Here is a 6,408-nt window from a genome sequence, read left to right as displayed (position 1 = left end):
CAATCTCATATTGACCATAAATTAATTAAAATCTTCATACTGGGCGTGGAAATTAATAGATATCCAACTTGGATATCGCCCAACTCACAAGGCGGAGGCGCCATTTTGGAAACATAAGGATAGTAAACAAAGGAGGCACCTTCGCGCTCACCCCCATCCAGATGCGCGCGAATGTGCGCGTGCCCGTATGACGGCTGTTCACAAAACACAATAGCAAACCACAAGACATTGCTATCGTTTTTATTTTGGTCATTTGAAATTATCTGCATAACCACACAATTCATAAACAGGCAATTTAGCAGAGATTTTAGTATTGAATATTTGGGTTTCACATATAGACTACACATTCCTAAAGTCAAATTTTTGTTACGTATTAATGACAAAACTTTAATATGATGTCGGAAATTGCTGAATTGGCACCGTTTGCAAATCCAGAGCCATTTTTGTAGCCTACATTTTAAAATTAAAGCATTGCAAATCTTGTTAATAGACTCTCAATAGAAATTCTGATACATCATAAGGCCCACAGCAAGTGTTTCGTCTTCTAAACAGTTTGATATAACATTAACCTGCACCGTCGCGCGAGCATTAATACATATAGGTCTGCGTATTTTAAAATGCACCTTATAAGTGGTAATGAATAGCCTAAAGCGTCACTGCCTTTGTAAGCACTGGCAAGCCGTCTCTAACAGAATAGGCTCTTTCCCGGCTTCCCCCTAGCGAGGCATTTCAAAGCTCATTAATCAAAAACTCGTCGCTTTCAGTCTCGCTACTGATTCCAGCTCCTTATGAACAAAGCTTTTTGCTTTCTCAACTGTGGAAACACATTTCAAACTGCAAGAGGCCAAACTTTGTCCTGAGAGAGAGAGAGACTGTGACAACACACTCTGCAATCATGGCATGGATGAGAGAGAACTCAAAACTGCAAAGACACACTGCCAAAAAGCTGCAGAGGGTTCAATCACTAAGGGTAAGGACGTATATTTTTCACAATCTGTGATCTAAATAAAATGTCCACCTTTTTAATACACTTTAATCCACTACACTTAAATAGAAAAAAATAAATACGTCGACTGGGAACTGAAAACATATCCAAAACACTGAAGCAACGATCTTTAAATGAGGGGAATGACTGCTGAAATGTAAAATTAAGCCCTCTTATTATTAAATGTACCACTACACTATTCGTTCCAGTCCTCGGAACAATATATGTTTTAAAAAATCATTATAAATAATTGCTGGTTGTGCTAATTACTTTCTGATACAAGGCTTTTCTTTAATAATTCGTGCAGTTTTTAGTTCATTATTTGTATGTACATATTAAAGCAGGTATTGATCAAACTTTAAAATGTCGCACTGCTATCTGAGACCATTTTGAGGGGCGTAAAAATTATCAATGATCCCAACATATTTTGTGTTTGGCATTTTTAATTTCTACATCTTCCGAGAATCCAAAAAGAGCCACATATTGGTAAATAATGTAGTGATAACTGTTTAATATTAAGTTAACATTGAATTGGCTCTTGTTTCAGTTAAGAAATAGTTGGATAACGAGGACATTGGCCAATGACACGACCACAATGGCCAAAACAAAACCGAGTTACATCCTTTTGCTTATATATTATGGATAATAATCAGAAGTGTTGCATGCAGAACTGTTGCAAACAATTTATTTATGTTGAATTTAAACAAAAAAAAATAATTAATAATACTGTTCAACTTAATTTGGTTGTTTAAATTCAGCCCAAATAAATAGTTTACAACCACTTAACGTAAAAAAAAAAGAGTAAACCCAGGGAATCATCTTTGAATTTTTTTTTCAGTGTAATAACACCGCGTACACCCTAATTATTGTAAATAAATCAAATAATTAAGTCAAATAAATAAAATCTTTAATGAATATGCAGAAATATGTTTTTATTTTCTCTTATTTTGTTTAAATCTGGCCACAGTTATTCAGCTTTGTAGCTGCGAACTGATAATATTCTAAGATCTTAAATGCATAATCATACTACAAAGATTAAAGAGCTCCAGATGTGTCTTACTTTGGGTAATCCTTTTTCATATCAGAATGACAAACAGAATCACAAACAGGCCTATTGGATTTGACTAGCAGACACAGGAGAGGCTGTCTATCGTGGTCTAAAACACAAGTCTTCATATCCTCATATGCGAAACTTATTCACAAACACGACGTCAATTTCAAAACACTAGTTTTTTTTTCACTCTGTTCTTTTGGCTCCAAATAAAAGCGTTCAATAGCACGTTACAGAAAATAAGTGCAAGTCGTAGTTTGAGTGCTGCAGTTGTCATGGGTATTTGGTAGCTTAAGGTCATCAATCACTGATTGTGCACAATTTTCCTCGACAGCAGTTCCGAGTCTTCCGAGGGGAGAAGCCAGATGCGCTGCGTCTATCTTCAGCTCAAAAGGGGACAAAAACCGCAGAACCGAGCACTCAATTCATCACGCGCAATAATGACGAGAAAAGCGTTTACAATCTTTATTTTATATCACAATGCACAAAAAATATCAAAACAAAACATCAGTTCGGCTATTAGATTAATTTAGATTATCTAGGTAGATCTCAGTGTGGTCTAGAAAAATAAATATATCAACAATACCCCCCTGTGTGGAGAGCCATTCGTGCGTTTTAGTTGAATAATGAGCCTTATTGTTAATAGCCTGTGAATTTGAGGGCCCTGACAGTCCTGCAAAGCAAAAGCAAATCACTTCTCAGAGATCTTAGGGCGAGGGAGGTATATAAATCCACAATTTAAATCAGACCCATTTATACTTACAGGCATGTACATATAACGATATAAACGGAGCACCACCGGAGGCCAGCCGGCATATGGGTCGATCTCGATTGGTCAGAGTAAAAACAAGCCCCTCCCCTCGTTTGTTGTAGGCAATATTTACATGTTGAGCCAGAAAGTACAGTAAGTAATGAAGACAAGCGACGCGAGCTATCATTCACCGTTTAAAGTGGCGCTTTAAGAGACGTAATGACCTCGTTCTTCAACTGTTACCCAGGTGGGAACTTTATGACTTTCACGGCCAACTACTGTCAGGATCAGAGGGAAACTGCGGCCCCGTCTTAGCCCGGAGGCGCCCGGGAGAGACTGACGAGAAGCATTTTGGATCATCATGTCAACACCCGATTAACCTCGGACATGCTTCAAGGTTCTTTTCAAGTGCATTATGATAGAAACGCTATAGTGAGGCTTACACGGCTGCCGAACTACAGGTTTAAATGTAGTCAATGTATACTGCACGCGGACACTGAGGTAAAGTTGGCTTTATATTCACACGTTCAGACGTTCTCCTTAATAATATTTGCATATTCTAAATTGGGAAATTATATTAACACTAGCAAGTACATCACTGTTCAGAGTTGTTTTAAAGTCATGCAATTCAGACCCAGTATTCAAAGTAGCGGGGCGCACGTCACAAGTTGTGACTGAACAAATGTGCAAATATAAAACCAACTTTACCTCATTCACGGAAACATAGGACTCTCATCTCAACCATCACTCAGGAGATGTTTAAGTTAATTGAGAAAAAGTTGGTTTCATATTCGTACATTTTTTAAAGTGGCAATCGTGGCACGCTCCCTATATTGTTTATCACACACTGTAAAAATGCAGGGTTCCACACAATTTATTAATGTTGTCCCAACACAAATCGATTAAATTAACTTAAAACTTTAAACAAATTTAAGTAAATTTAACATAAAAAATTAAGTTGTCCCAATGAATCTCAAGTATTGTGCTGATTCAGCTTATTTTATTGAAGTACTTTGAACAAGCACAAAAAAAAAAAAAAAATATATATATATATATATATATATATATATATATATATATATATATATATATATATATATATATATATATTTTTTTTTTTTTGATTTATTATTATTTTTTTTTGAGTGCATTCTACTTTAAATATTGGGTCTGAAATAGCATGCAAGTTTGACTTCAGAACAACATTAGCACTATTTAATTGACTGTATACACTGTTGTACTAGTCATTGGTTGACAATATGATTCCACTATTTGTAATTTGAAAATAACACTTTTCAGAGATTACAATATTAAGGAGAACGTCTGAATGTGCTAATGTAAAACCAACTTTCCCAAATTTTTGCCCAACAATTATAACAACATGTATGCATAGATCTCTGTGAGAGTTCACAACGTTTCTCTCAAGTACAGTAGGTTTGTTTATAAACACCAAACGGGTTGAAAATACAAAATAATGTCTTTAAAAAACAAAGTGTTGTTGTTTAAATGTTATATAACTTACAATGTTAAAAAATCCTTGTTGCCTTAAATGTGTTGAATCAAAATAATCTTACCAGTCCATTGAACTTTTATTATGTTAAACTGACTTAAAATAGCTTGCTTAACTTATAGAATTAACTTAGAACTTGATTAACTTAGTTTAATAAGTTACAATGAACTAAAAACAAGTTGTCGAGACTAATTGATCATATAATTTTTCTTACAGTGTACTTAAATTATGTATTTATTTGTTTTTAATACTTTTCACTATTTTCTGCAGGCGGCAGAGATGCTGATTGACCAGTACTGAGACACACAAAGTTTTCAGCAAACAACGCTCTGAACTGGAGGAGTTTCAAGTCAACAAGTACCTGGGCAATTATCAAGGATTGTAATATATGGCGTTGTGATCCTGAATGAGATCCTGCCTCCAGAATATGTGAATGAAGACCTGGCACTGAGTTTCACCAACTCCCCCATTTGCTTTGTAACCACACATTGCTCTCACTGTCCAAATTAAAGTGCCAGGAGCTAAATTAAAAGAGCAGTTCATTCAAATGTTACTATGGTGTGGGTTTTTATCATGGAAACACGTTTATTTATTCGTGTTATTAAGTGATCATTGAAGTATTTTCAGCTTTTGATTAATTTATATATTGCTTTAATACTTCTAAAGTGGTTTTAAATTGATGGATATTTATGTTGAGTAGTCTATAACTAAAGTGAATATAGAAAAATCCACACACTGACATCTGAGTTTATTATTGCTGCCTTAAGTTACCCAACCCAAGTCAATCATTGTGCACTTTGTGTTAACATTATAAAAATAGTATTCAACTGTTATTATAAATAATAATTTAACACCTGAACCGACTGCAGAATGTAAGCATCTCTCTATGTGTGTCAGTTCATTATGCAGCCTCTTTTCCAGAGTGCCCAAATCAACTGTTTAGTCTTCAAGGCGGTGATGTGATTAGCAGTAATTCTCTCAGAGCAAATGTGGTGACATGTATTGAGGACTGCAACACTGTATTCCAGGCATCGGATGGAGAGATTAAACCTGACAGAATTAAAATTGTGATAACAAATGGCAGGCTTGACATTTCTTTCAATAAAATATTATACTGTGTTGATGTATGTGACCCTAGACCACAAAACCACAGGTCTTGCACAGGTATATTTTTGTCAAAACCAAAAATACATGGTACAAGTCAAAAATATAGATTTTGATCTTGTGCCAACGTTTTATGGAAATATTAAGGAAATGAAGAATGTGAAGAAACTGTAAATTTCCTATTTTAAATATATGAAAACTCAATTTTTAATTAACAATATACTTGGATGAAAACTTGGTCATTTTTATGTATTTTATTTACATTTTCTGAACCATTCCATTTATTAAAATATATGTATCTCTGATTTAAGATATATTAAGGAATATGATATATCAAGGGAACATGATATTGTAAGGAAATATTATGTTCTATGAAAAAACTCTGAAAATTCCAATTTTGAATATAAGAAATCTATATGTTTAATTATTAATATACTTTGATGAAAACTTCATTTAGTTTATGCAAATTTCCTAATTTTAATATGTAAACATTCAAATTTTAATCAATAATATATTTAAGTAAGAACTTGATTCTGATCATTTTAATGTGATTTATTTACATTTTCTTAACCATTTAGATTCCACATACTCAAATATATCTATCTCTGACAAATATTGGGAATTAGGGAAATGCTATATTAAGGAAATATCATATTTTATAAAGAAACTTAGTAAACTTCCTATTTTAAGCATACAACATTTTTAATTTTTAAATAATAATATATGTCAAGTAAAACAATCAAGAAAAGACGTGTGACCTGGAGCCTTATGTTGCACATGTACATTTTTGTCAAAACCAAAAGTAAATTGAATTTTGTAAATACATATTTTTCTTTTATGCCAAAAATTCATGTTAAATTAGATCATGTTCTCAAAAGAGATTTTGTAAATTTATTATTTTAAATATAAGAAATAAATTTCTAATTAATAGTATACCTTGATGAAAACTTGATTTGGTCATTTTAATGTGATTTATTTAAATTTTCTGAAGCGTTCAGATTCCACAT

The 6,408-nt window shown here is 33.3% G+C and overlaps 1 long non-coding RNA gene across 2 annotated transcripts; it reads left to right on the top strand.

Annotated features, from left to right (window-relative positions):
• The first annotated feature begins 818 nt into the window (after nt 1–818).
• Nucleotides 819–5,380, top strand: LOC141376042 (uncharacterized). 2 transcript variants are annotated; one of them, XR_015499107.1, is made up of 3 exons: nt 819–970; nt 3,035–3,184; nt 4,568–5,380. It is a non-coding gene; the product is annotated as an uncharacterized LOC141376042 (long non-coding RNA). The 2 variants fall into 2 exon arrangements; XR_015499108.1 differs by lacking the exon at nt 819–970 and adding an exon at nt 2,792–2,940.
• Nucleotides 5,381–6,408: the final 1,028 nt, after the last annotated feature.

The sequence above is a fragment of the Danio rerio genome, chromosome 9 (genome assembly GCF_052040795.2).
Source record: "Danio rerio strain M-AB ecotype USA chromosome 9, GRCz13ab, whole genome shotgun sequence".
Lineage (NCBI taxonomy): Eukaryota > Metazoa > Chordata > Actinopteri > Cypriniformes > Danionidae > Danio > Danio rerio.
The sequence above is the reverse complement of the archived record's forward strand: the minus strand, read 5'-3'. Positions and strand labels throughout refer to the sequence as shown.